This window comes from Phyllobates terribilis, unplaced genomic scaffold, assembly GCF_046119375.1.
Source record: "Phyllobates terribilis strain yellow unplaced genomic scaffold, ASM4611937v1 Scaffold_40__1_contigs__length_11209783, whole genome shotgun sequence".
Classification (NCBI taxonomy): Eukaryota; Metazoa; Chordata; class Amphibia; order Anura; family Dendrobatidae; genus Phyllobates; species Phyllobates terribilis.
In genome coordinates, this window is record NW_027362800.1 from 3,282,775 (window position 1) to 3,310,763 (window position 27,989).

At 45.1% G+C, this 27,989-nt stretch overlaps 21 non-coding genes across 21 annotated transcripts; all 21 read right to left on the reverse strand.

Annotated features, from left to right (window-relative positions):
- Positions 1-511: 511 nt before the first annotated feature.
- Positions 512-702, reverse strand: LOC141184423 (U2 spliceosomal RNA). The gene has a single exon (XR_012259180.1). It is a non-coding gene; the product is annotated as a U2 spliceosomal RNA (small nuclear RNA).
- A 1,119-nt stretch (positions 703-1,821) lies between these two features.
- On the reverse strand, positions 1,822-2,012 carry LOC141186708 (U2 spliceosomal RNA). The gene has a single exon (XR_012260961.1). It is a non-coding gene; the product is annotated as a U2 spliceosomal RNA (small nuclear RNA).
- Positions 2,013-3,135: 1,123 nt separating this feature from the next.
- Positions 3,136-3,326, reverse strand: LOC141186709 (U2 spliceosomal RNA). The gene has a single exon (XR_012260962.1). It is a non-coding gene; the product is annotated as a U2 spliceosomal RNA (small nuclear RNA).
- A 1,123-nt stretch (positions 3,327-4,449) lies between these two features.
- LOC141186710 (U2 spliceosomal RNA) lies at positions 4,450-4,640 on the reverse strand. The gene has a single exon (XR_012260963.1). It is a non-coding gene; the product is annotated as a U2 spliceosomal RNA (small nuclear RNA).
- A 1,122-nt stretch (positions 4,641-5,762) lies between these two features.
- Positions 5,763-5,953, reverse strand: LOC141185471 (U2 spliceosomal RNA). Its single transcript, XR_012260131.1, has one exon. It is a non-coding gene; the product is annotated as a U2 spliceosomal RNA (small nuclear RNA).
- Positions 5,954-7,073: 1,120 nt separating this feature from the next.
- Positions 7,074-7,264, reverse strand: LOC141186711 (U2 spliceosomal RNA). Its single transcript, XR_012260964.1, has one exon. It is a non-coding gene; the product is annotated as a U2 spliceosomal RNA (small nuclear RNA).
- Positions 7,265-8,386: 1,122 nt separating this feature from the next.
- LOC141186712 (U2 spliceosomal RNA) lies at positions 8,387-8,577 on the reverse strand. Its single transcript, XR_012260965.1, has one exon. It is a non-coding gene; the product is annotated as a U2 spliceosomal RNA (small nuclear RNA).
- A 1,120-nt stretch (positions 8,578-9,697) lies between these two features.
- Positions 9,698-9,888, reverse strand: LOC141184319 (U2 spliceosomal RNA). The gene has a single exon (XR_012259085.1). It is a non-coding gene; the product is annotated as a U2 spliceosomal RNA (small nuclear RNA).
- Positions 9,889-11,007: 1,119 nt separating this feature from the next.
- Positions 11,008-11,198, reverse strand: LOC141186714 (U2 spliceosomal RNA). Its single transcript, XR_012260966.1, has one exon. It is a non-coding gene; the product is annotated as a U2 spliceosomal RNA (small nuclear RNA).
- A 1,121-nt stretch (positions 11,199-12,319) lies between these two features.
- Positions 12,320-12,510, reverse strand: LOC141186716 (U2 spliceosomal RNA). The gene has a single exon (XR_012260968.1). It is a non-coding gene; the product is annotated as a U2 spliceosomal RNA (small nuclear RNA).
- A 1,118-nt stretch (positions 12,511-13,628) lies between these two features.
- LOC141186717 (U2 spliceosomal RNA) lies at positions 13,629-13,819 on the reverse strand. Its single transcript, XR_012260969.1, has one exon. It is a non-coding gene; the product is annotated as a U2 spliceosomal RNA (small nuclear RNA).
- A 1,121-nt stretch (positions 13,820-14,940) lies between these two features.
- Positions 14,941-15,131, reverse strand: LOC141186718 (U2 spliceosomal RNA). Its single transcript, XR_012260970.1, has one exon. It is a non-coding gene; the product is annotated as a U2 spliceosomal RNA (small nuclear RNA).
- A 1,121-nt stretch (positions 15,132-16,252) lies between these two features.
- Positions 16,253-16,443, reverse strand: LOC141186719 (U2 spliceosomal RNA). The gene has a single exon (XR_012260971.1). It is a non-coding gene; the product is annotated as a U2 spliceosomal RNA (small nuclear RNA).
- Positions 16,444-17,563: 1,120 nt separating this feature from the next.
- LOC141186720 (U2 spliceosomal RNA) lies at positions 17,564-17,754 on the reverse strand. Its single transcript, XR_012260972.1, has one exon. It is a non-coding gene; the product is annotated as a U2 spliceosomal RNA (small nuclear RNA).
- Positions 17,755-18,875: 1,121 nt separating this feature from the next.
- LOC141186721 (U2 spliceosomal RNA) lies at positions 18,876-19,066 on the reverse strand. The gene has a single exon (XR_012260973.1). It is a non-coding gene; the product is annotated as a U2 spliceosomal RNA (small nuclear RNA).
- A 1,117-nt stretch (positions 19,067-20,183) lies between these two features.
- On the reverse strand, positions 20,184-20,374 carry LOC141186722 (U2 spliceosomal RNA). The gene has a single exon (XR_012260974.1). It is a non-coding gene; the product is annotated as a U2 spliceosomal RNA (small nuclear RNA).
- Positions 20,375-21,494: 1,120 nt separating this feature from the next.
- On the reverse strand, positions 21,495-21,685 carry LOC141186723 (U2 spliceosomal RNA). Its single transcript, XR_012260975.1, has one exon. It is a non-coding gene; the product is annotated as a U2 spliceosomal RNA (small nuclear RNA).
- Positions 21,686-22,802: 1,117 nt separating this feature from the next.
- LOC141186725 (U2 spliceosomal RNA) lies at positions 22,803-22,993 on the reverse strand. Its single transcript, XR_012260976.1, has one exon. It is a non-coding gene; the product is annotated as a U2 spliceosomal RNA (small nuclear RNA).
- Positions 22,994-24,114: 1,121 nt separating this feature from the next.
- Positions 24,115-24,305, reverse strand: LOC141191188 (U2 spliceosomal RNA). The gene has a single exon (XR_012265187.1). It is a non-coding gene; the product is annotated as a U2 spliceosomal RNA (small nuclear RNA).
- Positions 24,306-25,425: 1,120 nt separating this feature from the next.
- On the reverse strand, positions 25,426-25,616 carry LOC141186726 (U2 spliceosomal RNA). Its single transcript, XR_012260977.1, has one exon. It is a non-coding gene; the product is annotated as a U2 spliceosomal RNA (small nuclear RNA).
- Positions 25,617-26,745: 1,129 nt separating this feature from the next.
- Positions 26,746-26,936, reverse strand: LOC141186728 (U2 spliceosomal RNA). Its single transcript, XR_012260979.1, has one exon. It is a non-coding gene; the product is annotated as a U2 spliceosomal RNA (small nuclear RNA).
- Positions 26,937-27,989: the final 1,053 nt, after the last annotated feature.

Genomic DNA, 27,989 nt, shown 5'->3' on the forward strand with positions numbered 1-27,989 from the left:
AGCAGAGGGAGACAACGTTTCAGAAAAGGCATTGTAGCAAACCAAAAAAGAAATTTTAAGCGCAGCAGAGTAACCAGCTCACATACCTGTTAGCTCAGGTGAGTTTAAAAGGCTGCTGTTGATAACAAGGGCATTTGCTAAATAGATGGTGTGTGTGCAACAATATACTGAAAGGTCAATTATATTGTGCAGCTTATCTCACCACCTGTAGTTATTTAGGTGAAAGCTCCAAAATGCTTGCCTAATATGTCTGTTTATCCAAAAGGAAGTATAGAGGGAGAGCTAGATAGATAGCATTGCATTACATTACATTACATGGCAATGCAATGCACAGTTGCTGAAGTTGAACCAAAATGAGCTTGTCATCTGGCTTCTGCAACTTTTAACATGAAAAATCCAATGAGGAGAAGAAAAGCAAAGCCAAAGAGTCCATCCCAAAATCCGACAAACAAGCAAAATGAACAAAAAGCATTGAATTCAATTCTTTCTGATTTTAGAAACTGCATTAAAGAAGGGGTGCACCAGTCCTGGAGATACTGCAATACCAGGTCAATGCATGGAGTGGACAGAGCAAGCTCTTTTTCCATCTCCCTGTTCTAAAAATCCATTTAATATATGGTCCCCAGATAGGGGACGTATCAGATATTAAACTGATAAGAACAGATACTACACTTGATCTTAGCCAAAAGGCCGAGAAGCGATAACCAGAATTGGTTTCCGACTACGGTGCCACCCAAGGATTCTGAAAAGTCCATTTGTGGAGATGGCCACCTGGACTCCCGTTAAGAAGACATGCTGTCAACCTCTAGATCCCTCACATGCCTGCACTTTTCGGCTTGCTGCTGCTGCAATCCACGCGTTTTAGATCTGCATAACTCCACCTCTTTTAGCACAGTACCCTCAACCCCCGGCTGTTCCCACCCGCCTCAACACCGTTGGAAGGGAGGAGAACCAATTAAGGCGGGGTGGGGTGGAACGAGCAGCTGTCTACCCTTAGCAGGAGGGTTGCTGATTAATTACCTCTCCTGCTGCTGCTGCTGCTGGCTGTCCAGCAGCAGACTGAAGGTGGCTGCTGCTGTGCGCAGGTATATAAAGGCTCAGAGCCTATTATGACACGCGCAGCCAGCGTTCCATTGCCACATTCCGTCTACTGCAGGCGGGATACCTGGATGGCTGAATGTCACTGAGAAGCTCACAGAGACCGCCATAAGCAACAGTTTAAAAGAATGCCACAGACTAATCAACCAAACTTTTTGGGTTGGTTTCTCTTTTATAGTCTGCAGGCATTAAATGAAAGAAGTCAGTGTTCCAGCAGAGGGAGACAACGTTTCAGAAAAGGCATTGTAGCAAACCAAAAAAGAAATTTTAAGCGCAGCAGAGTAACCAGCTCACATACCTGTTAGCTCAGGTGAGTTTAAAAGGCTGCTGTTGATAACAAGGGCATTTGCTAAATAGATGGTGTGTGTGCAACAATATACTGAAAGGTCAATTATATTGTGCAGCTTATCTCACCACCTGTAGTTATTTAGGTGAAAGCTCCAAAATGCTTGCCTAATATGTCTGTTTATCCAAAAGGAAGTATAGAGGGAGAGCTAGATAGATAGCATTGCATTACATTACATTACATGGCAATGCAATGCACAGTTGCTGAAGTTGAACCAAAATGAGCTTGTCATCTGGCTTCTGCAACTTTTAACATGAAAAATCCAATGAGGAGAAGAAAAGCAAAGCCAAAGAGTCCATCCCAAAATCCGACAAACAAGCAAAATGAACAAAAAGCATTGAATTCAATTCTTTCTGATTTTAGAAACTGCATTAAAGAAGGGGTGCACCGGTCCTGGAGATACTGCAATACCAGGTCAATGCGTGGAGTGGACAGAGCAAGCTCTTTTTCCATCTCCCTGTTCTAAAAATCCATTTAATATATGGTCCCCAGATAGGGGACGTATCAGATATTAAACTGATAAGAACAGATACTACACTTGATCTTAGCCAAAAGGCCGAGAAGCGATAACCAGAATTGGTTTCCGACTACGGTGCCACCCAAGGATTCTGAAAAGTCCATTTGTGGAGATGGCCACCTGGACTCCCGTTAAGAAGACATGCTGTCAACCTCTAGATCCCTCACATGCCTGCACTTTTCGGCTTGCTGCTGCTGCAATCCACGCGTTTTAGATCTGCATAACTCCACCTCTTTTAGCACAGTACCCTCAACCCCCGGCTGTTCCCACCCGCCTCAACACCGTTGGAAGGGAGGAGAACCAATTAAGGCGGGGAGGGGGGGGTGGAACGAGCAGCTGTCTACCCTTAGCAGGAGGGTTGCTGATTAATTACCTCTCCTGCTGCTGCTGCTGCTGGCTGTCCAGCAGCAGACTGAAGGTGGCTGCTGCTGTGCGCAGGTATATAAAGGCTCAGAGCCTATTATGACACGCGCAGCCAGCGTTCCATTGCCACATTCCGTCTACTGCAGGCGGGATACCTGGATGGCTGAATGTCACTGAGAAGCTCACAGAGACCGCCATAAGCAACAGTTTAAAAGAATGCCACAGACTAATCAACCAAACTTTTTGGGTTGGTTTCTCTTTTATAGTCTGCAGGCATTAAATGAAAGAAGTCAGTGTTCCAGCAGAGGGAGACAACGTTTCAGAAAAGGCATTGTAGCAAACCAAAAAAGAAATTTTAAGCGCAGCAGAGTAACCAGCTCACATACCTGTTAGCTCAGGTGAGTTTAAAAGGCTGCTGTTGATAACAAGGGCATTTGCTAAATAGATGGTGTGTGTGCAACAATATACTGAAAGGTCAATTATATTGTGCAGCTTATCTCACCACCTGTAGTTATTTAGGTGAAAGCTCCAAAATGCTTGCCTAATATGTCTGTTTATCCAAAAGGAAGTATAGAGGGAGAGCTAGATAGATAGCATTGCATTACATTACATTACATGGCAATGCAATGCACAGTTGCTGAAGTTGAACCAAAATGAGCTTGTCATCTGGCTTCTGCAACTTTCAACATGAAAAATCCAATGAGGAGAAGAAAAGCAAAGCCAAAGAGTCCATCCCAAAATCCGACAAACAAGCAAAATGAACAAAAAGCATTGAATTCAATTCTTTCTGATTTTAGAAACTGCATTAAAGAAGGGGTGCACCGGTCCTGGAGATACTGCAATACCAGGTCAATGCGTGGAGTGGACAGAGCAAGCTCTTTTTCCATCTCCCTGTTCTAAAAATCCATTTAATATATGGTCCCCAGATAGGGGACGTATCAGATATTAAACTGATAAGAACAGATACTACACTTGATCTTAGCCAAAAGGCCGAGAAGCGATAACCAGAATTGGTTTCCGACTACGGTGCCACCCAAGGATTCTGAAAAGTCCATTTGTGGAGATGGCCACCTGGACTCCCGTTAAGAAGACATGCTGTCAACCTCTAGATCCCTCACATGCCTGCACTTTTCGGCTTGCTGCTGCTGCAATCCACGCGTTTTAGATCTGCATAACTCCACCTCTTTTAGCACAGTACCCTCAACCCCCGGCTGTTCCCACCCGCCTCAACACCGTTGGAAGGGAGGAGAACCAATTAAGGCGGGGAGGGGGGGGTGGAACGAGCAGCTGTCTACCCTTAGCAGGAGGGTTGCTGATTAATTACCTCTCCTGCTGCTGCTGCTGCTGGCTGTCCAGCAGCAGACTGAAGGTGGCTGCTGCTGTGCGCAGGTATATAAAGGCTCAGAGCCTATTATGACACGCGCAGCCAGCGTTCCATTGCCACATTCCGTCTACTGCAGGCGGGATACCTGGATGGCTGAATGTCACTGAGAAGCTCACAGAGACCGCCATAAGCAACAGTTTAAAAGAATGCCACAGACTAATCAACCAAACTTTTTGGGTTGGTTTCTCTTTTATAGTCTGCAGGCATTAAATGAAAGAAGTCAGTGTTCCAGCAGAGGGAGACAACGTTTCAGAAAAGGCATTGTAGCAAACCAAAAAAGAAATTTTAAGCGCAGCAGAGTAACCAGCTCACATACCTGTTAGCTCAGGTGAGTTTAAAAGGCTGCTGTTGATAACAAGGGCATTTGCTAAATAGATGGTGTGTGTGCAACAATATACTGAAAGGTCAATTATATTGTGCAGCTTATCTCACCACCTGTAGTTATTTAGGTGAAAGCTCCAAAATGCTTGCCTAATATGTCTGTTTATCCAAAAGGAAGTATAGAGGGAGAGCTAGATAGATAGCATTGCATTACATTACATTACATGGCAATGCAATGCACAGTTGCTGAAGTTGAACCAAAATGAGCTTGTCATCTGGCTTCTGCAACTTTTAACATGAAAAATCCAATGAGGAGAAGAAAAGCAAAGCCAAAGAGTCCATCCCAAAATCCGACAAACAAGCAAAATGAACAAAAAGCATTGAATTCAATTCTTTCTGATTTTAGAAACTGCATTAAAGAAGGGGTGCACCGGTCCTGGAGATACTGCAATACCAGGTCAATGCGTGGAGTGGACAGAGCAAGCTCTTTTTCCATCTCCCTGTTCTAAAAATCCATTTAATATATGGTCCCCAGATAGGGGACGTATCAGATATTAAACTGATAAGAACAGATACTACACTTGATCTTAGCCAAAAGGCCGAGAAGCGATAACCAGAATTGGTTTCCGACTACGGTGCCACCCAAGGATTCTGAAAAGTCCATTTGTGGAGATGGCCACCTGGACTCCCGTTAAGAAGACATGCTGTCAACCTCTAGATCCCTCACATGCCTGCACTTTTCGGCTTGCTGCTGCTGCAATCCACGCGTTTTAGATCTGCATAACTCCACCTCTTTTAGCACAGTACCCTCAACCCCCGGCTGTTCCCACCCGCCTCAACACCGTTGGAAGGGAGGAGAACCAATTAAGGCGGGGGTGGGGGGTGGAACGAGCAGCTGTCTACCCTTAGCAGGAGGGTTGCTGATTAATTACCTCTCCTGCTGCTGCTGCTGCTGGCTGTCCAGCAGCAGACTGAAGGTGGCTGCTGCTGTGCGCAGGTATATAAAGGCTCAGAGCCTATTATGACACGCGCAGCCAGCGTTCCATTGCCACATTCCGTCTACTGCAGGCGGGATACCTGGATGGCTGAATGTCACTGAGAAGCTCACAGAGACCGCCATAAGCAACAGTTTAAAAGAATGCCACAGACTAATCAACCAAACTTTTTGGGCTGGTTTCTCTTTTATAGTCTGCAGGCATTAAATGAAAGAAGTCAGTGTTCCAGCAGAGGGAGACAACGTTTCAGAAAAGGCATTGTAGCAAACCAAAAAAGAAATTTTAAGCGCAGCAGAGTAACCAGCTCACATACCTGTTAGCTCAGGTGAGTTTAAAAGGCTGCTGTTGATAACAAGGGCATTTGCTAAATAGATGGTGTGTGTGCAACAATATATTGAAAGGTCAATTATATTGTGCAGCTTATCTCACCACCTGTAGTTATTTAGGTGAAAGCTCCAAAATGCTTGCCTAATATGTCTGTTTATCCAAAAGGAAGTATAGAGGGAGAGCTAGATAGATAGCATTGCATTACATTACATTACATGGCAATGCAATGCACAGTTGCTGAAGTTGAACCAAAATGAGCTTGTCATCTGGCTTCTGCAACTTTTAACATGAAAAATCCAATGAGGAGAAGAAAAGCAAAGCCAAAGAGTCCATCCCAAAATCCGACAAACAAGCAAAATGAACAAAAAGCATTGAATTCAATTCTTTCTGATTTTAGAAACTGCATTAAAGAAGGTGTGCACCGGTCCTGGAGATACTGCAATACGAGGTCAATGCGTGGAGTGGACAGAGCAAGCTCTTTTTCCATCTCCCTGTTCTAAAAATCCATTTAATATATGGTCCCCAGATAGGGGACGTATCAGATATTAAACTGATAAGAACAGATACTACACTTGATCTTAGCCAAAAGGCCGAGAAGCGATAACCAGAATTGGTTTCCGACTACGGTGCCACCCAAGGATTCTGAAAAGTCCATTTGTGGAGATGGCCACCTGGACTCCCGTTAAGAAGACATGCTGTCAACCTCTAGATCCCTCACATGCCTGCACTTTTCGGCTTGCTGCTGCTGCAATCCACGCGTTTTAGATCTGCATAACTCCACCTCTTTTAGCACAGTACCCTCAACCCCCGGCTGTTCCCACCCGCCTCAACACCGTTGGAAGGGAGGAGAACCAATTAAGGCGGGGGGGGGGTGGAACGAGCAGCTGTCTACCCTTAGCAGGAGGGTTGCTGATTAATTACCTCTCCTGCTGCTGCTGCTGCTGGCTGTCCAGCAGCAGACTGAAGGTGGCTGCTGCTGTGCGCAGGTATATAAAGGCTCAGAGCCTATTATGACACGCGCAGCCAGCGTTCCATTGCCACATTCCGTCTACTGCAGGCGGGATACCTGGATGGCTGAATGTCACTGAGAAGCTCACAGAGACCGCCATAAGCAACAGTTTAAAAGAATGCCACAGACTAATCAACCAATCTTTTTGGGTTGGTTTCTCTTTTATAGTCTGCAGGCATTAAATGAAAGAAGTCAGTGTTCCAGCAGAGGGAGACAACGTTTCAGAAAAGGCATTGTAGCAAACCAAAAAAGAAATTTTAAGCGCAGCAGAGTAACCAGCTCACATACCTGTTAGCTCAGGTGAGTTTAAAAGGCTGCTGTTGATAACAAGGGCATTTGCTAAATAGATGGTGTGTGTGCAACAATATACTGAAAGGTCAATTATATTGTGCAGCTTATCTCACCACCTGTAGTTATTTAGGTGAAAGCTCCAAAATGCTTGCCTAATATGTCTGTTTATCCAAAAGGAAGTATAGAGGGAGAGCTAGATAGATAGCATTGCATTACATTACATTACATGGCAATGCAATGCACAGTTGCTGAAGTTGAACCAAAATGAGCTTGTCATCTGGCTTCTGCAACTTTTAACATGAAAAATCCAATGAGGAGAAGAAAAGCAAAGCCAAAGAGTCCATCCCAAAATCCGACAAACAAGCAAAATGAACAAAAAGCATTGAATTCAATTCTTTCTGATTTTAGAAACTGCATTAAAGAAGGGGTGCACCGGTCCTGGAGATACTGCAATACCAGGTCAATGCGTGGAGTGGACAGAGCAAGCTCTTTTTCCATCTCCCTGTTCTAAAAATCCATTTAATATATGGTCCCCAGATAGGGGACGTATCAGATATTAAACTGATAAGAACAGATACTACACTTGATCTTAGCCAAAAGGCCGAGAAGCGATACCCAGAATTGGTTTCCGACTACGGTGCCACCCAAGGATTCTGAAAAGTCCATTTGTGGAGATGGCCACCTGGACTCCCGTTAAGAAGACATGCTGTCAACCTCTAGATCCCTCACATGCCTGCACTTTTCGGCTTGCTGCTGCTGCAATCCACGCGTTTTAGATCTGCATAACTCCACCTCTTTTAGCACAGTACCCTCAACCCCCGGCTGTTCCCACCCGCCTCAACACCGTTGGAAGGGAGGAGAACCAATTAAGGCGGGGGGGGGGGGTGGAACGAGCAGCTGTCTACCCTTAGCAGGAGGGTTGCTGATTAATTACCTCTCCTGCTGCTGCTGCTGCTGGCTGTCCAGCAGCAGACTGAAGGTGGCTGCTGCTGTGCGCAGGTATATAAAGGCTCAGAGCCTATTATGACACGCGCAGCCAGCGTTCCATTGCCACATTCCGTCTACTGCAGGCGGGATACCTGGATGGCTGAATGTCACTGAGAAGCTCACAGAGACCGCCATAAGCAACAGTTTAAAAGAATGCCACAGACTAATCAACCAAACTTTTTGGGTTGGTTTCTCTTTTATAGTCTGCAGGCATTAAATGAAAGAAGTCAGTGTTCCAGCAGAGGGAGACAACGTTTCAGAAAAGGCATTGTAGCAAACCAAAAAAGAAATTTTAAGCGCAGCAGAGTAACCAGCTCACATACCTGTTAGCTCAGGTGAGTTTAAAAGGCTGCTGTTGATAACAAGGGCATTTGCTAAATAGATGGTGTGTGTGCAACAATATACTGAAAGGTCAATTATATTGTGCAGCTTATCTCACCACCTGTAGTTATTTAGGTGAAAGCTCCAAAATGCTTGCCTAATATGTCTGTTTATCCAAAAGGAAGTATAGAGGGAGAGCTAGATAGATAGCATTGCATTACATTACATTACATGGCAATGCAATGCACAGTTGCTGAAGTTGAACCAAAATGAGCTTGTCATCTGGCTTCTGCAACTTTTAACATGAAAAATCCAATGAGGAGAAGAAAAGCAAAGCCAAAGAGTCCATCCCAAAATCCGACAAACAAGCAAAATGAACAAAAAGCATTGAATTCAATTCTTTCTGATTTTAGAAACTGCATTAAAGAAGGGGTGCACCGGTCCTGGAGATACTGCAATACCAGGTCAATGCGTGGAGTGGACAGAGCAAGCTCTTTTTCCATCTCCCTGTTCTAAAAATCCATTTAATATATGGTCCCCAGATAGGGGACGTATCAGATATTAAACTGATAAGAACAGATACTACACTTGATCTTAGCCAAAAGGCCGAGAAGCGATAACCAGAATTGGTTTCCGACTACGGTGCCACCCAAGGATTCTGAAAAGTCCATTTGTGGAGATGGCCACCTGGACTCCCGTTAAGAAGACATGCTGTCAACCTCTAGATCCCTCACATGCCTGCACTTTTCGGCTTGCTGCTGCTGCAATCCACGCGTTTTAGATCTGCATAACTCCACCTCTTTTAGCACAGTACCCTCAACCCCCGGCTGTTCCCACCCGCCTCAACACCGTTGGAAGGGAGGAGAACCAATTAAGGCGGGGGGGGGGTGGAACGAGCAGCTGTCTACCCTTAGCAGGAGGGTTGCTGATTAATTACCTCTCCTGCTGCTGCTGCTGCTGGCTGTCCAGCAGCAGACTGAAGGTGGCTGCTGCTGTGCGCAGGTATATAAAGGCTCAGAGCCTATTATGACACGCGCAGCCAGCGTTCCATTGCCACATTCCGTCTACTGCAGGCGGGATACCTGGATGGCTGAATGTCACTGAGAAGCTCACAGAGACCGCCATAAGCAACAGTTTAAAAGAATGCCACAGACTAATCAACCAAACTTTTTGGGTTGGTTTCTCTTTTATAGTCTGCAGGCATTAAATGAAAGAAGTCAGTGTTCCAGCAGAGGGAGACAACGTTTCAGAAAAGGCATTGTAGCAAACCAAAAAAGAAATTTTAAGCGCAGCAGAGTAACCAGCTCACATACCTGTTAGCTCAGGTGAGTTTAAAAGGCTGCTGTTGATAACAAGGGCATTTGCTAAATAGATGGTGTGTGTGCAACAATATACTGAAAGGTCAATTATATTGTGCAGCTTATCTCACCACCTGTAGTTATTTAGGTGAAAGCTCCAAAATGCTTGCCTAATATGTCTGTTTATCCAAAAGGAAGTATAGAGGGAGAGCTAGATAGATAGCATTGCATTACATTACATTACATGGCAATGCAATGCACAGTTGCTGAAGTTGAACCAAAATGAGCTTGTCATCTGGCTTCTGCAACTTTTAACATGAAAAATCCAATGAGGAGAAGAAAAGCAAAGCCAAAGAGTCCATCCCAAAATCCGACAAACAAGCAAAATGAACAAAAAGCATTGAATTCAATTCTTTCTGATTTTAGAAACTGCATTAAAGAAGGGGTGCACCGGTCCTGGAGATACTGCAATACCAGGTCAATGCGTGGAATGGACAGAGCAAGCTCTTTTTCCATCTCCCTGTTCTAAAAATCCATTTAATATATGGTCCCCAGATAGGGGACGTATCAGATATTAAACTGATAAGAACAGATACTACACTTGATCTTAGCCAAAAGGCCGAGAAGCGATAACCAGAATTGGTTTCCGACTACGGTGCCACCCAAGGATTCTGAAAAGTCCATTTGTGGAGATGGCCACCTGGACTCCCGTTAAGAAGACATGCTGTCAACCTCTAGATCCCTCACATGCCTGCACTTTTCGGCTTGCTGCTGCTGCAATCCACGCGTTTTAGATCTGCATAACTCCACCTCTTTTAGCACAGTACCCTCAACCCCCGGCTGTTCCCACCCGCCTCAACACCGTTGGAAGGGAGGAGAACCAATTAAGGCGGGGGGGGGTGGAACGAGCAGCTGTCTACCCTTAGCAGGAGGGTTGCTGATTAATTACCTCTCCTGCTGCTGCTGCTGCTGGCTGTCCAGCAGCAGACTGAAGGTGGCTGCTGCTGTGCGCAGGTATATAAAGGCTCAGAGCCCATTATGACACGCGCAGCCAGCGTTCCATTGCCACATTCCGTCTACTGCAGGCGGGATACCTGGATGGCTGAATGTCACTGAGAAGCTCACAGAGACCGCCATAAGCAACAGTTTAAAAGAATGCCACAGACTAATCAACCAAACTTTTTGGGTTGGTTTCTCTTTTATAGTCTGCAGGCATTAAATGAAAGAAGTCAGTGTTCCAGCAGAGGGAGACAACGTTTCAGAAAAGGCATTGTAGCAAACCAAAAAAGAAATTTTAAGCGCAGCAGAGTAACCAGCTCACATACCTGTTAGCTCAGGTGAGTTTAAAAGGCTGCTGTTGATAACAAGGGCATTTGCTAAATAGATGGTGTGTGTGCAACAATATACTGAAAGGTCAATTATATTGTGCAGCTTATCTCACCACCTGTAGTTATTTAGGTGAAAGCTCCAAAATGCTTGCCTAATATGTCTGTTTATCCAAAAGGAAGTATAGAGGGAGAGCTAGATAGATAGCATTGCATTACATTACATTACATGGCAATGCAATGCACAGTTGCTGAAGTTGAACCAAAATGAGCTTGTCATCTGGCTTCTGCAACTTTTAACATGAAAAATCCAATGAGGAGAAGAAAAGCAAAGCCAAAGAGTCCATCCCAAAATCCGACAAACAAGCAAAATGAACAAAAAGCATTGAATTCAATTCTTTCTGATTTTAGAAACTGCATTAAAGAAGGGGTGCACCGGTCCTGGAGATACTGCAATACCAGGTCAATGCGTGGAGTGGACAGAGCAAGCTCTTTTTCCATCTCCCTGTTCTAAAAATCCATTTAATATATGGTCCCCAGATAGGGGACGTATCAGATATTAAACTGATAAGAACAGATACTACACTTGATCTTAGCCAAAAGGCCGAGAAGCGATAACCAGAATTGGTTTCCGACTACGGTGCCACCCAAGGATTCTGAAAAGTCCATTTGTGGAGATGGCCACCTGGACTCCCGTTAAGAAGACATGCTGTCAACCTCTAGATCCCTCACATGCCTGCACTTTTCGGCTTGCTGCTGCTGCAATCCACGCGTTTTAGATCTGCATAACTCCACCTCTTTTAGCACAGTACCCTCAACCCCCGGCTGTTCCCACCCGCCTCAACACCGTTGGAAGGGAGGAGAACCAATTAAGGCGGGGGGGGGGGTGGAACGAGCAGCTGTCTACCCTTAGCAGGAGGGTTGCTGATTAATTACCTCTCCTGCTGCTGCTGCTGCTGGCTGTCCAGCAGCAGACTGAAGGTGGCTGCTGCTGTGCGCAGGTATATAAAGGCTCAGAGCCTATTATGACACGCGCAGCCAGCGTTCCATTGCCACATTCCGTCTACTGCAGGCGGGATACCTGGATGGCTGAATGTCACTGAGAAGCTCACAGAGACCGCCATAAGCAACAGTTTAAAAGAATGCCACAGACTAATCAACCAAACTTTTTGGGTTGGTTTCTCTTTTATAGTCTGCAGGCATTAAATGAAAGAAGTCAGTGTTCCAGCAGAGGGAGACAACGTTTCAGAAAAGGCATTGTAGCAAACCAAAAAAGAAATTTTAAGCGCAGCAGAGTAACCAGCTCACATACCTGTTAGCTCAGGTGAGTTTAAAAGGCTGCTGTTGATAACAAGGGCATTTGCTAAATAGATGGTGTGTGTGCAACAATATACTGAAAGGTCAATTATATTGTGCAGCTTATCTCACCACCTGTAGTTATTTAGGTGAAAGCTCCAAAATGCTTGCCTAATATGTCTGTTTATCCAAAAGGAAGTATAGAGGGAGAGCTAGATAGATAGCATTGCATTACATTACATTACATGGCAATGCAATGCACAGTTGCTGAAGTTGAACCAAAATGAGCTTGTCATCTGGCTTCTGCAACTTTTAACATGAAAAATCCAATGAGGAGAAGAAAAGCAAAGCCAAAGAGTCCATCCCAAAATCCGACAAACAAGCAAAATGAACAAAAAGCATTGAATTCAATTCTTTCTGATTTTAGAAACTGCATTAAAGAAGGGGTGCACCGGTCCTGGAGATACTGCAATACCAGGTCAATGCGTGGAGTGGACAGAGCAAGCTCTTTTTCCATCTCCCTGTTCTAAAAATCCATTTAATATATGGTCCCCAGATAGGGGACGTATCAGATATTAAACTGATAAGAACAGATACTACACTTGATCTTAGCCAAAAGGCCGAGAAGCGATAACCAGAATTGGTTTCCGACTACGGTGCCACCCAAGGATTCTGAAAAGTCCATTTGTGGAGATGGCCACCTTTACTCCCGTTAAGAAGTCATGCTGTCAACCTCTAGATCCCTCACATGGCTGCACTTTTCGGCTTGCTGCTGCTGCAATCCACGCGTTTTAGATCTGCATAACTCCACCTCTTTTAGCACAGTACCCTCAACCCCCGGCTGTTCCCACCCGCCTCAACACCGTTGGAAGGGAGGAGAACCAATTAAGGCGGGGGGGGTGGTGGAACGAGCAGCTGTCTACCCTTAGCAGGAGGGTTGCTGATTAATTACCTCTCCTGCTGCTGCTGCTGGCTGTCCAGCAGCAGACTGAAGGTGGCTGCTGCTGTGCGCAGGTATATAAAGGCTCAGAGCCTATTATGACACGCGCAGCCGGCGTTCCATTGCCACATTCCGTCTACTGCAGGCGGGATACCTGGATGGCTGAATGTCACTGAGAAGCTCACAGAGACCGCCATAAGCAACAGTTTAAAAGAATGCCACAGACTAATCAACCAAACTTTTTGGGTTGGTTTCTCTTTCATAGTCTGCAGGCATTAAATGAAAGAAGTCAGTGTTCCAGCAGAGGGAGACAACGTTTCAGAAAAGGCATTGTAGCAAACCAAAAAAGAAATTTTAAGCGCAGCAGAGTAACCAGCTCACATACCTGTTAGCTCAGGTGAGTTTAAAAGGCTGCTGTTGATAACAAGGGCATTTGCTAAATAGATGGTGTGTGTGCAACAATATACTGAAAGGTCAATTATATTGTGCAGCTTATCTCACCACCTGTAGTTATTTAGGTGAAAGCTCCAAAATGCTTGCCTAATATGTCTGTTTATCCAAAAGGAAGTATAGAGGGAGAGCTAGATAGATAGCATTGCATTACATTACATTACATGGCAATGCAATGCACAGTTGCTGAAGTTGAACCAAAATGAGCTTGTCATCTGGCTTCTGCAACTTTTAACATGAAAAATCCAATGAGGAGAAGAAAAGCAAAGCCAAAGAGTCCATCCCAAAATCCGACAAACAAGCAAAATGAACAAAAAGCATTGAATTCAATTCTTTCTGATTTTAGAAACTGCATTAAAGAAGGGGTGCACCGGTCCTGGAGATACTGCAATACCAGGTCAATGCGTGGAGTGGACAGAGCAAGCTCTTTTTCCATCTCCCTGTTCTAAAAATCCATTTAATATATGGTCCCCAGATAGGGGACGTATCAGATATTAAACTGATAAGAACAGATACTACACTTGATCTTAGCCAAAAGGCCGAGAAGCGATAACCAGAATTGGTTTCCGACTACGGTGCCACCCAAGGATTCTGAAAAGTCCATTTGTGGAGATGGCCACCTGGACTCCCGTTAAGAAGACATGCTGTCAACCTCTAGATCCCTCACATGCCTGCACTTTTCGGCTTGCTGCTGCTGCAATCCACGCGTTTTAGATCTGCATAACTCCACCTCTTTTAGCACAGTACCCTCAACCCCCGGCTGTTCCCACCCGCCTCAACACCGTTGGAAGGGAGGAGAACCAATTAAGGCGGGGGGGGGGGTGGAACGAGCAGCTGTCTACCCTTAGCAGGAGGGTTGCTGATTAATTACCTCTCCTGCTGCTGCTGCTGCTGGCTGTCCAGCAGCAGACTGAAGGTGGCTGCTGCTGTGCGCAGGTATATAAAGGCTCAGAGCCTATTATGACACGCGCAGCCGGCGTTCCATTGCCACATTCCGTCTACTGCAGGCGGGATACCTGGATGGCTGAATGTCACTGAGAAGCTCACAGAGACCGCCATAAGCAACAGTTTAAAAGAATGCCACAGACTAATCAACCAAACTTTTTGGGTTGGTTTCTCTTTTATAGTCTGCAGGCATTAAATGAAAGAAGTCAGTGTTCCAGCAGAGGGAGACAACGTTTCAGAAAAGGCATTGTAGCAAACCAAAAAAGAAATTTTAAGCGCAGCAGAGTAACCAGCTCACATACCTGTTAGCTCAGGTGAGTTTAAAAGGCTGCTGTTGATAACAAGGGCATTTGCTAAATAGATGGTGTGTGTGCAACAATATACTGAAAGGTCAATTATATTGTGCAGCTTATCTCACCACCTGTAGTTATTTAGGTGAAAGCTCCAAAATGCTTGCCTAATATGTCTGTTTATCCAAAAGGAAGTATAGAGGGAGAGCTAGATAGATAGCATTGCATTACATTACATTACATGGCAATGCAATGCACAGTTGCTGAAGTTGAACCAAAATGAGCTTGTCATCTGGCTTCTGCAACTTTTAACATGAAAAATCCAATGAGGAGAAGAAAAGCAAAGCCAAAGAGTCCATCCCAAAATCCGACAAACAAGCAAAATGAACAAAAAGCATTGAATTCAATTCTTTCTGATTTTAGAAACTGCATTAAAGAAGGGGTGCACCGGTCCTGGAGATACTGCAATACCAGGTCAATGCGTGGAGTGGACAGAGCAAGCTCTTTTTCCATCTCCCTGTTCTAAAAATCCATTTAATATATGGTCCCCAGATAGGGGACGTATCAGATATTAAACTGATAAGAACAGATACTACACTTGATCTTAGCCAAAAGGCCGAGAAGCGATAACCAGAATTAGTTTCCGACTACGGTGCCACCCAAGGATTCTGAAAAGTCCATTTGTGGAGATGGCCACCTGGACTCCCGTTAAGAAGACATGCTGTCAACCTCTAGATCCCTCACATGCCTGCACTTTTCGGCTTGCTGCTGCTGCAATCCACGCGTTTTAGATCTGCATAACTCCACCTCTTTTAGCACAGTACCCTCAACCCCCGGCTGTTCCCACCCGCCTCAACACCGTTGGAAGGGAGGAGAACCAATTAAGGCGGGGGGGGGGGTGGAACGAGCAGCTGTCTACCCTTAGCAGGAGGGTTGCTGATTAATTACCTCTCCTGCTGCTGCTGCTGCTGGCTGTCCAGCAGCAGACTGAAGGTGGCTGCTGCTGTGCGCAGGTATATAAAGGCTCAGAGCCTATTATGACACGCGCAGCCGGCGTTCCATTGCCACATTCCGTCTACTGCAGGCGGGATACCTGGATGGCTGAATGTCACTGAGAAGCTCACAGAGACCGCCATAAGCAACAGTTTAAAAGAATGCCACAGACTAATCAACCAAACTTTTTGGGTTGGTTTCTCTTTTATAGTCTGCAGGCATTAAATGAAAGAAGTCAGTGTTCCAGCAGAGGGAGACAACGTTTCAGAAAAGGCATTGTAGCAAACCAAAAAAGAAATTTTAAGCGCAGCAGAGTAACCAGCTCACATACCTGTTAGCTCAGGTGAGTTTAAAAGGCTGCTGTTGATAACAAGGGCATTTGCTAAATAGATGGTGTGTGTGCAACAATATACTGAAAGGTCAATTATATTGTGCAGCTTATCTCACCACCTGTAGTTATTTAGGTGAAAGCTCCAAAATGCTTGCCTAATATGTCTGTTTATCCAAAAGGAAGTATAGAGGGAGAGCTAGATAGATAGCATTGCATTACATTACATTACATGGCAATGCAATGCACAGTTGCTGAAGTTGAACCAAAATGAGCTTGTCATCTGGCTTCTGCAACTTTTAACATGAAAAATCCAATGAGGAGAAGAAAAGCAAAGCCAAAGAGTCCATCCCAAAATCCGACAAACAAGCAAAATGAACAAAAAGCATTGAATTCAATTCTTTCTGATTTTAGAAACTGCATTAAAGAAGGGGTGCACCGGTCCTGGAGATACTGCAATACCAGGTCAATGCGTGGAGTGGACAGAGCAAGCTCTTTTTCCATCTCCCTGTTCTAAAAATCCATTTAATATATGGTCCCCAGATAGGGGACGTATCAGATATTAAACTGATAAGAACAGATACTACACTTGATCTTAGCCAAAAGGCCGAGAAGCGATAACCAGAATTGGTTTCCGACTACGGTGCCACCCAAGGATTCTGAAAAGTCCATTTGTGGAGATGGCCACCTGGACTCCCGTTAAGAAGACATGCTGTCAACCTCTAGATCCCTCACATGCCTGCACTTTTCGGCTTGCTGCTGCTGCAATCCACGCGTTTTAGATCTGCATAACTCCACCTCTTTTAGCACAGTACCCTCAACCCCCGGCTGTTCCCACCCGCCTCAACACCGTTGGAAGGGAGGAGAACCAATTAAGGCGGGGGGGGGGTGGAACGAGCAGCTGTCTACCCTTAGCAGGAGGGTTGCTGATTAATTACCTCTCCTGCTGCTGCTGCTGCTGGCTGTCCAGCAGCAGACTGAACGTGGCTGCTGCTGTGCGCAGGTATATAAAGGCTCAGAGCCTATTATGACACGCGCAGCCAGCGTTCCATTGCCACATTCCGTCTACTGCAGGCGGGATACCTGGATGGCTGAATGTCACTGAGAAGCTCAGAGAGACCGCCATAAGCAACAGTTTAAAAGAATGCCACAGACTAATCAACCAAACTTTTTGGGTTGGTTTCTCTTTTATAGTCTGCAGGCATTAAATGAAAGAAGTCAGTGTTCCAGCAGAGGGAGACAACGTTTCAGAAAAGGCATTGTAGCAAACCAAAAAAGAAATTTTAAGCGCAGCAGAGTAACCAGCTCACATACCTGTTAGCTCAGGTGAGTTTAAAAGGCTGCTGTTGATAACAAGGGCATTTGCTAAATAGATGGTGTGTGTGCAACAATATACTGAAAGGTCAATTATATTGTGCAGCTTATCTCACCACCTGTAGTTATTTAGGTGAAAGCTCCAAAATGCTTGCCTAATATGTCTGTTTATCCAAAAGGAAGTATAGAGGGAGAGCTAGATAGATAGCATTGCATTACATTACATTACATGGCAATGCAATGCACAGTTGCTGAAGTTGAACCAAAATGAGCTTGTCATCTGGCTTCTGCAACTTTTAACATGAAAAATCCAATGAGGAGAAGAAAAGCAAAGCCAAAGAGTCCATCCCAAAATCCGACAAACAAGCAAAATGAACAAAAAGCATTGAATTCAATTCTTTCTGATTTTAGAAACTGCATTAAAGAAGGGGTGCACCGGTCCTGGAGATACTGCAATACCAGGTCAATGCGTGGAGTGGACAGAGCAAGCTCTTTTTCCATCTCCCTGTTCTAAAAATCCATTTAATATATGGTCCCCAGATAGGGGACGTATCAGATATTAAACTGATAAGAACAGATACTACACTTGATCTTAGCCAAAAGGCCGAGAAGCGATAACCAGAATTGGTTTCCGACTACGGTGCCACCCAAGGATTCTGAAAAGTCCATTTGTGGAGATGGCCACCCTGACTCCCGTTAAGAAGACATGCTGTCAACCTCTAGATCCCTCACATGCCTGCACTTTTCGGCTTGCTGCTGCTGCAATCCACGCGTTTTAGATCTGCATAACTCCACCTCTTTTAGCACAGTACCCTCAACCCCCGGCTGTTCCCACCCGCCTCAACACCGTTGGAAGGGAGGAGAACCAATTAAGGCGGGGGGGGGGGTGGAACGAGCAGCTGTCTACCCTTAGCAGGAGGGTTGCTGATTAATTACCTCTCCTGCTGCTGCTGCTGCTGGTTGTCCAGCAGCAGACTGAAGGTGGCTGCTGCTGTGCGCAGGTATATAAAGGCTCAGAGCCTATTATGACACGCGCAGCCAGCGTTCCATTGCCACATTCCGTCTACTGCAGGCGGGATACCTGGATGGCTGAATGTCACTGAGAAGCTCACAGAGACCGCCATAATCAACAGTTTAAAAGAATGCCACAGACTAATCAACCAAACTTTTTGGGTTGGTTTCTCTTTTATAGTCTGCAGGCATTAAATGAAAGAAGTCAGTGTTCCAGCAGAGGGAGACAACGTTTCAGAAAAGGCATTGTAGCAAACCAAAAAAGAAATTTTAAGCGCAGCAGAGTAACCAGCTCACATACCTGTTAGCTCAGGTGAGTTTAAAAGGCTGCTGTTGATAACAAGGGCATTTGCTAAATAGATGGTGTGTGTGCAACAATATACTGAAAGGTCAATTATATTGTGCAGCTTATCTCACCACCTGTAGTTATTTAGGTGAAAGCTCCAAAATGCTTGCCTAATATGTCTGTTTATCCAAAAGGAAGTATAGAGGGAGAGCTAGATAGATAGCATTGCATTACATTACATTACATGGCAATGCAATGCACAGTTGCTGAAGTTGAACCAAAATGAGCTTGTCATCTGGCTTCTGCAACTTTTAACATGAAAAATCCAATGAGGAGAAGAAAAGCAAAGCCAAAGAGTCCATCCCAAAATCCGACAAACAAGCAAAATGAACAAAAAGCATTGAATTCAATTCTTTCTGATTTTAGAAACTGCATTAAAGAAGGGGTGCACCGGTCCTGGAGATACTGCAATACCAGGTCAATGCGTGGAGTGGACAGAGCAAGCTCTTTTTCCATCTCCCTGTTCTAAAAATCCATTTAATATATGGTCCCCAGATAGGGGACGTATCAGATATTAAACTGATAAGAACAGATACTACACTTGATCTTAGCCAAAAGGCCGAGAAGCGATAACCAGAATTGGTTTCCGACTACGGTGCCACCCAAGGATTCTGAAAAGTCCATTTGTGGAGATGGCCACCCTGACTCCCGTTAAGAAGACATGCTGTCAACCTCTAGATCCCTCACATGCCTGCACTTTTCGGCTTGCTGCTGCTGCAATCCACGCGTTTTAGATCTGCATAACTCCACCTCTTTTAGCACAGTACCCTCAACCCCCGGCTGTTCCCACCTGCCTCAACACCGTTGGAAGGGAGGAGAACCAATTAAGGCGGGGGGGGGGTGGAACGAGCAGCTGTCTACCCTTAGCAGGAGGGTTGCTGATTAATTACCTCTCCTGCTGCTGCTGCTGGCTGTCCAGCAGCAGACTGAAGGTGGCTGCTGCTGTGCGCAGGTATATAAAGGCTCAGAGCCTATTATGACACGCGCAGCCAGCGTTCCATTGCCACATTCCGTCTACTGCAGGCGGGATACCTGGATGGCTGAATGTCACTGAGAAGCTCACAGAGACCGCCATAAGCAACAGTTTAAAAGAATGCCACAGACTAATCAACCAAACTTTTTGGGTTGGTTTCTCTTTTATAGTCTGCAGGCATTAAATGAAAGAAGTCAGTGTTCCAGCAGAGGGAGACAACGTTTCAGAAAAGGCATTGTAGCAAACCAAAAAAGAAATTTTAAGCGCAGCAGAGTAACCAGCTCACATACCTGTTAGCTCAGGTGAGTTTAAAAGGCTGCTGTTGATAACAAGGGCATTTGCTAAATAGATGGTGTGTGTGCAACAATATACTGAAAGGTCAATTATATTGTGCAGCTTATCTCACCACCTGTAGTTATTTAGGTGAAAGCTCCAAAATGCTTGCCTAATATGTCTGTTTATCCAAAAGGAAGTATAGAGGGAGAGCTAGATAGATAGCATTGCATTACATTACATTACATGGCAATGCAATGCACAGTTGCTGAAGTTGAACCAAAATGAGCTTGTCATCTGGCTTCTGCAACTTTTAACATGAAAAATCCAATGAGGAGAAGAAAAGCAAAGCCAAAGAGTCCATCCCAAAATCCGACAAACAAGCAAAATGAACAAAAAGCATTGAATTCAATTCTTTCTGATTTTAGAAACTGCATTAAAGAAGGGGTGCACCGGTCCTGGAGATACTGCAATACCAGGTCAATGCGTGGAGTGGACAGAGCAAGCTCTTTTTCCATCTCCCTGTTCTAAAAATCCATTTAATATATGGTCCCCAGATAGGGGACGTATCAGATATTAAACTGATAAGAACAGATACTACACTTGATCTTAGCCAAAAGGCCGAGAAGCGATAACCAGAATTGGTTTCCGACTACGGTGCCACCCAAGGATTCTGAAAAGTCCATTTGTGGAGATGGCCACCTGGACTCCCGTTAAGAAGACATGCTGTCAACCTCTAGATCCCTCACATGCCTGCACTTTTCGGCTTGCTGCTGCTGCAATCCACGCGTTTTAGATCTGCATAACTCCACCTCTTTTAGCACAGTACCCTCAACCCCCGGCTGTTCCCACCCGCCTCAACACCGTTGGAAGGGAGGAGAACCAATTAAGGCGGGGGGGGGGTGGAACGAGCAGCTGTCTACCCTTAGCAGGAGGGTTGCTGATTAATTACCTCTCCTGCTGCTGCTGCTGCTGGTTGTCCAGCAGCAGACTGAAGGTGGCTGCTGCTGTGCGCAGGTATATAAAGGCTCAGAGCCTATTATGACACGCGCAGCCAGCGTTCCATTGCCACATTCCGTCTACTGCAGGCGGGATACCTGGATGGCTGAATGTCACTGAGAAGCTCACAGAGACCGCCATAATCAACAGTTTAAAAGAATGCCACAGACTAATCAACCAAACTTTTTGGGTTGGTTTCTCTTTTATAGTCTGCAGGCATTAAATGAAAGAAGTCAGTGTTCCAGCGGAGGGAGACAACGTTTCAGAAAAGGCATTGTAGCAAACCAAAAAAGAAATTTTAAGCGCAGCAGAGTAACCAGCTCACATACCTGTTAGCTCAGGTGAGTTTAAAAGGCTGCTGTTGATAACAAGGGCATTTGCTAAATAGATGGTGTGTGTGCAACAATATACTGAAAGGTCAATTATATTGTGCAGCTTATCTCACCACCTGTAGTTATTTAGGTGAAAGCTCCAAAATGCTTGCCTAATATGTCTGTTTATCCAAAAGGAAGTATAGAGGGAGAGCTAGATAGATAGCATTGCATTACATTACATTACATGGCAATGCAATGCACAGTTGCTGAAGTTGAACCAAAATGAGCTTGTCATCTGGCTTCTGCAACTTTTAACATGAAAAATCCAATGAGGAGAAGAAAAGCAAAGCCAAAGAGTCCATCCCAAAATCCGACAAACAAGCAAAATGAACAAAAAGCATTGAATTCAATTCTTTCTGATTTTAGAAACTGCATTAAAGAAGGGGTGCACCGGTCCTGGAGATACTGCAATACCAGGTCAATGCGTGGAGTGGACAGAGCAAGCTCTTTTTCCATCTCCCTGTTCTAAAAATCCATTTAATATATGGTCCCCAGATAGGGGACGTATCAGATATTAAACTGATAAGAACAGATACTACACTTGATCTTAGCCAAAAGGCCGAGAAGCGATAACCAGAATTGGTTTCCGACTACGGTGCCACCCAAGGATTCTGAAAAGTCCATTTGTGGAGATGGCCACCCTGACTCCCGTTAAGAAGACATGCTGTCAACCTCTAGATCCCTCACATGCCTGCACTTTTCGGCTTGCTGCTGCTGCAATCCACGCGTTTTAGATCTGCATAACTCCACCTCTTTTAGCACAGTACCCTCAACCCCCGGCTGTTCCCACCTGCCTCAACACCGTTGGAAGGGAGGAGAACCAATTAAGGCGGGGGGGGGGTGGAACGAGCAGCTGTCTACCCTTAGCAGGAGGGTTGCTGATTAATTACCTCTCCTGCTGCTGCTGCTGGCTGTCCAGCAGCAGACTGAAGGTGGCTGCTGCTGTGCGCAGGTATATAAAGGCTCAGAGCCTATTATGACACGCGCAGCCAGCGTTCCATTGCCACATTCCGTCTACTGCAGGCGGGATACCTGGATGGCTGAATGTCACTGAGAAGCTCACAGAGACCGCCATAAGCAACAGTTTAAAAGAATGCCACAGACTAATCAACCAAACTTTTTGGGTTGGTTTCTCTTTTATAGTCTGCAGGCATTAAATGAAAGAAGTCAGTGTTCCAGCAGAGGGAGACAACGTTTCAGAAAAGGCATTGTAGCAAACCAAAAAAGAAATTTTAAGCGCAGCAGAGTAACCAGCTCACATACCTGTTAGCTCAGGTGAGTTTAAAAGGCTGCTGTTGATAACAAGGGCATTTGCTAAATAGATGGTGTGTGTGCAACAATATACTGAAAGGTCAATTATATTGTGCAGCTTATCTCACCACCTGTAGTTATTTAGGTGAAAGCTCCAAAATGCTTGCCTAATATGTCTGTTTATCCAAAAGGAAGTATAGAGGGAGAGCTAGATAGATAGCATTGCATTACATTACATTACATGGCAATGCAATGCACAGTTGCTGAAGTTGAACCAAAATGAGCTTGTCATCTGGCTTCTGCAACTTTTAACATGAAAAATCCAATGAGGAGAAGAAAAGCAAAGCCAAAGAGTCCATCCCAAAATCCGACAAACAAGCAAAATGAACAAAAAGCATTGAATTCAATTCTTTCTGATTTTAGAAACTGCATTAAAGAAGGGGTGCACCGGTCCTGGAGATACTGCAATACCAGGTCAATGCGTGGAGTGGACAGAGCAAGCTCTTTTTCCATCTCCCTGTTCTAAAAATCCATTTAATATATGGTCCCCAGATAGGGGACGTATCAGATATTAAACTGATAAGAACAGATACTACACTTGATCTTAGCCAAAAGGCCGAGAAGCGATAACCAGAATTGGTTTCCGACTACGGTGCCACCCAAGGATTCTGAAAAGTCCATTTGTGGAGATGGCCACCTGGACTCCCGTTAAGAAGACATGCTGTCAACCTCTAGATCCCTCACATGCCTGCACTTTTCGGCTTGCTGCTGCTGCAATCCACGCGTTTTAGATCTGCATAACTCCACCTCTTTTAGCACAGTACCCTCAACCCCCGGCTGTTCCCACCCGCCTCAACACCGTTGGAAGGGAGGAGAACCAATTAAGGCGGGGGGGGGGGTGGAACGAGCAGCTGTCTACCCTTAGCAGGAGGGTTGCTGATTAATTACCTCTCCTGCTGCTGCTGCTGCTGGCTGTCCAGCAGCAGACTGAAGGTGGCTGCTGCTGTGCGCAGGTATATAAAGGCTCAGAGCCTATTATGACACGCGCAGCCAGCGTTCCATTGCCACATTCCGTCTACTGCAGGCGGGATACCTGGATGGCTGAATGTCACTGAGAAGCTCACAGAGACCGCCATAAGCAACAGTTTAAAAGAATGCCACAGACTAATCAACCAAACTTTTTGGGTTGGTTTCTCTTTTATAGTCTGCAGGCATTAAATGAAAGAAGTCAGTGTTCCAGCAGAGGGAGACAACGTTTCAGAAAAGGCATTGTAGCAAACCAAAAAAGAAATTTTAAGCGCAGCAGAGTAACCAGCTCACATACCTGTTAGCTCAGGTGAGTTTAAAAGGCTGCTGTTGATAACAAGGGCATTTGCTAAATAGATGGTGTGTGTGCAACAATATACTGAAAGGTCAATTATATTGTGCAGCTTATCTCACCACCTGTAGTTATTTAGGTGAAAGCTCCAAAATGCTTGCCTAATATGTCTGTTTATCCAAAAGGAAGTATAGAGGGAGAGCTAGATAGATAGCATTGCATTACATTACATTACATGGCAATGCAATGCACAGTTGCTGAAGTTGAACCAAAATGAGCTTGTCATCTGGCTTCTGCAACTTTTAACATGAAAAATCCAATGAGGAGAAGAAAAGCAAAGCCAAAGAGTCCATCCCAAAATCCGACAAACAAGCAAAATGAACAAAAAGCATTGAATTCAATTCTTTCTGATTTTAGAAACTGCATTAAAGAAGAGGTGCACCGGTCCTGGAGATACTGCAATACCAGGTCAATGCGTGGAGTGGACAGAGCAAGCTCTTTTTCCATCTCCCTGTTCTAAAAATCCATTTAATATATGGTCCCCAGATAGGGGACGTATCAGATATTAAACTGATAAGAACAGATACTACACTTGATCTTAGCCAAAAGGCCGAGAAGCGATAACCAGAATTGGTTTCCGACTACGGTGCCACCCAAGGATTCTGAAAAGTCCATTTGTGGAGATGGCCACCTGGACTCCCGTTAAGAAGACATGCTGTCAACCTCTAGATCCCTCACATGCCTGCACTTTTCGGCTTGCTGCTGCTGCAATCCACGCGTTTTAGATCTGCATAACTCCACCTCTTTTAGCACAGTACCCTCAACCCCCGGCTGTTCCCACCCGCCTCAACACCGTTGGAAGGGAGGAGAACCAATTAAGGCGGGGGGGGGGTGGAACGAGCAGCTGTCTACCCTTAGCAGGAGGGTTGCTGATTAATTACCTCTCCTGCTGCTGCTGCTGCTGGCTGTCCAGCAGCAGACTGAACGTGGCTGCTGCTGTGCGCAGGTATATAAAGGCTCAGAGCCTATTATGACACGCGCAGCCAGCGTTCCATTGCCACATTCCGTCTACTGCAGGCGGGATACCTGGATGGCTGAATGTCACTGAGAAGCTCACAGAGACCGCCATAAGCAACAGTTTAAAAGAATGCCACAGACTAATCAACCAAACTTTTTGGGTTGGTTTCTCTTTTATAGTCTGCAGGCATTAAATGAAAGAAGTCAGTGTTCCAGCAGAGGGAGACAACGTTTCAGAAAAGGCATTGTAGCAAACCAAAAAAGAAATTTTAAGCGCAGCAGAGTAACCAGCTCACATACCTGTTAGCTCAGGTGAGTTTAAAAGGCTGCTGTTGATAACAAGGGCATTTGCTAAATAGATGGTGTGTGTGCAACAATATACTGAAAGGTCAATTATATTGTGCAGCTTATCTCACCACCTGTAGTTATTTAGGTGAAAGCTCCAAAATGCTTGCCTAATATGTCTGTTTATCCAAAAGGAAGTATAGAGGGAGAGCTAGATAGATAGCATTGCATTACATTACATTACATGGCAATGCAATGCACAGTTGCTGAAGTTGAACCAAAATGAGCTTGTCATCTGGCTTCTGCAACTTTTAACATGAAAAATCCAATGAGGAGAAGAAAAGCAAAGCCAAAGAGTCCATCCCAAAATCCGACAAACAAGCAAAATGAACAAAAAGCATTGAATTCAATTCTTTCTGATTTTAGAAACTGCATTAAAGAAGGGGTGCACCGGTCCTGGAGATACTGCAATACCAGGTCAATGCGTGGAGTGGACAGAGCAAGCTCTTTTTCCATCTCCCTGTTCTAAAAATCCATTTAATATATGGTCCCCAGATAGGGGACGTATCAGATATTAAACTGATAAGAACAGATACTACACTTGATCTTAGCCAAAAGGCCGAGAAGCGATAACCAGAATTGGTTTCCGACTACGGTGCCACCCAAGGATTCTGAAAAGTCCATTTGTGGAGATGGCCACCTGGACTCCCGTTAAGAAGACATGCTGTCAACCTCTAGATCCCTCACATGCCTGCACTTTTCGGCTTGCTGCTGCTGCAATCCACGCGTTTTAGATCTGCATAACTCCACCTCTTTTAGCACAGTACCCTCAACCCCCGGCTGTTCCCACCCGCCTCAACACCGTTGGAAGGGAGGAGAACCAATTAAGGCGGGGGGGGGGGGAGGGGGGTGGAACGAGCAGCTGTCTACCCTTAGCAGGAGGGTTGCTGATTAATTACCTCTCCTGCTGCTGCTGCTGCTGGTTGTCCAGCAGCAGACTGAAGGTGGCTGCTGCTGTGCGCAGGTATATAAAGGCTCAGAGCCTATTATGACACGCGCAGCCAGCGTTCCATTGCCACATTCCGTCTACTGCAGGCGGGATACCTGGATGGCTGAATGTCACTGAGAAGCTCACAGAGACCGCCATAAGCAACAGTTTAAAAGAATGCCACAGACTAATCAACCAAACTTTTTGGGTTGGTTTCTCTTTTATAGTCTGCAGGCATTAAATGAAAGAAGTCAGTGTTCCAGCAGAGGGAGACAACGTTTCAGAAAAGGCATTGTAGCAAACCAAAAAAGAAATTTTAAGCGCAGCAGAGTAACCAGCTCACATACCTGTTAGCTCAGGTGAGTTTAAAAGGCTGCTGTTGATAACAAGGGCATTTGCTAAATAGATGGTGTGTGTGCAACAATATACTGAAAGGTCAATTATATTGTGCAGCTTATCTCACCACCTGTAGTTATTTAGGTGAAAGCTCCAAAATGCTTGCCTAATATGTCTGTTTATCCAAAAGGAAGTATAGAGGGAGAGCTAGATAGATAGCATTGCATTACATTACATTACATGGCAATGCAATGCACAGTTGCTGAAGTTGAACCAAAATGAGCTTGTCATCTGGCTTCTGCAACTTTTAACATGAAAAATCCAATGAGGAGAAGAAAAGCAAAGCAAAAGAGTCCATCCCAAAATCCGACAAACAAGCAAAATGAACAAAAAGCATTGAATTCAATTCTTTCTGATTTTAGAAACTGCATTAAAGAAGGGGTGCACCGGTCCTGGAGATACTGCAATACCAGGTCAATGCGTGGAGTGGACAGAGCAAGCTCTTTTTCCATCTCCCTGTTCTAAAAATCCATTTAATATATGGTCCCCAGATAGGGGACGTATCAGATATTAAACTGATAAGAACAGATACTACACTTGATCTTAGCCAAAAGGCCGAGAAGCGATAACCAGAATTGGTTTCCGACTACGGTGCCACCCAAGGATTCTGAAAAGTCCATTTGTGGAGATGGCCACCTGGACTCCCGTTAAGAAGACATGCTGTCAACCTCTAGATCCCTCACATGCCTGCACTTTTCGGCTTGCTGCTGCTGCAATCCACGCGTTTTAGATCTGCATAACTCCACCTCTTTTAGCACAGTACCCTCAACCCCCGGCTGTTCCCACCCGCCTCAACACCGTTGGAAGGGAGGAGAACCAATTAAGGCGGGGGGGGGGTGGAACGAGCAGCTGTCTACCCTTAGCAGGAGGGTTGCTGATTAATTACCTCTCCTGCTGCTGCTGCTGCTGGCTGTCCAGCAGCAGACTGAAGGTGGCTGCTGCTGTGCGCAGGTATATAAAGGCTCAGAGCCTATTATGACACGCGCAGCCAGCGTTCCATTGCCACATTCCGTCTACTGCAGGCGGGATACCTGGATGGCTGAATGTCACTGAGAAGCTCACAGAGACCGCCATAAGCAACAGTTTAAAAGAATGCCACAGACTAATCAACCAAACTTTTTGGGTTGGTTTCTCTTTTATAGTCTGCAGGCATTAAATGAAAGAAGTCAGTGTTCCAGCAGAGGGAGACAACGTTTCAGAAAAGGCATTGTAGCAAACCAAAAAAGAAATTTTAAGCGCAGCAGAGTAACCAGCTCACATACCTGTTAGCTCAGGTGAGTTTAAAAGGCTGCTGTTGATAACAAGGGCATTTGCTAAATAGATGGTGTGTGTGCAACAATATACTGAAAGGTCAATTATATTGTGCAGCTTATCTCACCACCTGTAGTTATTTAGGTGAAAGCTCCAAAATGCTTGCCTAATATGTCTGTTTATCCAAAAGGAAGTATAGAGGGAGAGCTAGATAGATAGCATTGCATTACATTACATTACATGGCAATGCAATGCACAGTAGCTGAAGTTGAACCAAAATGAGCTTGTCATCTGGCTTCTGCAACTTTTAACATGAAAAATCCAATGAGGAGAAGAAAAGCAAAGCCAAAGAGTCCATCCCAAAATCCG